This window comes from Pterocles gutturalis, unplaced genomic scaffold, assembly GCF_000699245.1.
Source record: "Pterocles gutturalis isolate BGI_N339 unplaced genomic scaffold, ASM69924v1 scaffold46825, whole genome shotgun sequence".
Classification (NCBI taxonomy): domain Eukaryota; kingdom Metazoa; phylum Chordata; class Aves; order Pterocliformes; family Pteroclidae; genus Pterocles; species Pterocles gutturalis.
This window is the reverse complement of record NW_010147608.1, coordinates 2,731-3,088: the sequence shown is the minus strand read 5'-3', so window position 1 is coordinate 3,088 and position 358 is coordinate 2,731.

Genomic DNA, 358 nt, shown 5'->3' with positions numbered 1-358 from the left:
ATTGCAACCAGCTCGTGTTCTCCAGCAGCTCCGGGCAGAGCTACCAACTGCTTGCCTGACACAGCGGGCTCTGCTCGTCCCCCAGTGCCCCTGCAGCAGATCCCCCGCTGTGCCATGGGGGTGGCGATGTCTGTACCTCCCTCTGTACTACCCTGCAATCAGCCCTGGGGCATTTCACTTACCTCTTCTTTCTACTCTAAAAAGCTTAAAGCACTTTTAATTGCCATGGTAACTTTTTGCAAAGCCATAAAATTACACCTGGTTCCTGACAGCTGCTTTTCATACTCCCGCTCTTGCTCCCCCTTTTTTTTTGAGCCCTGCAGATCCATCCCTCCCTGGGCTTGTAACTCCAACCACC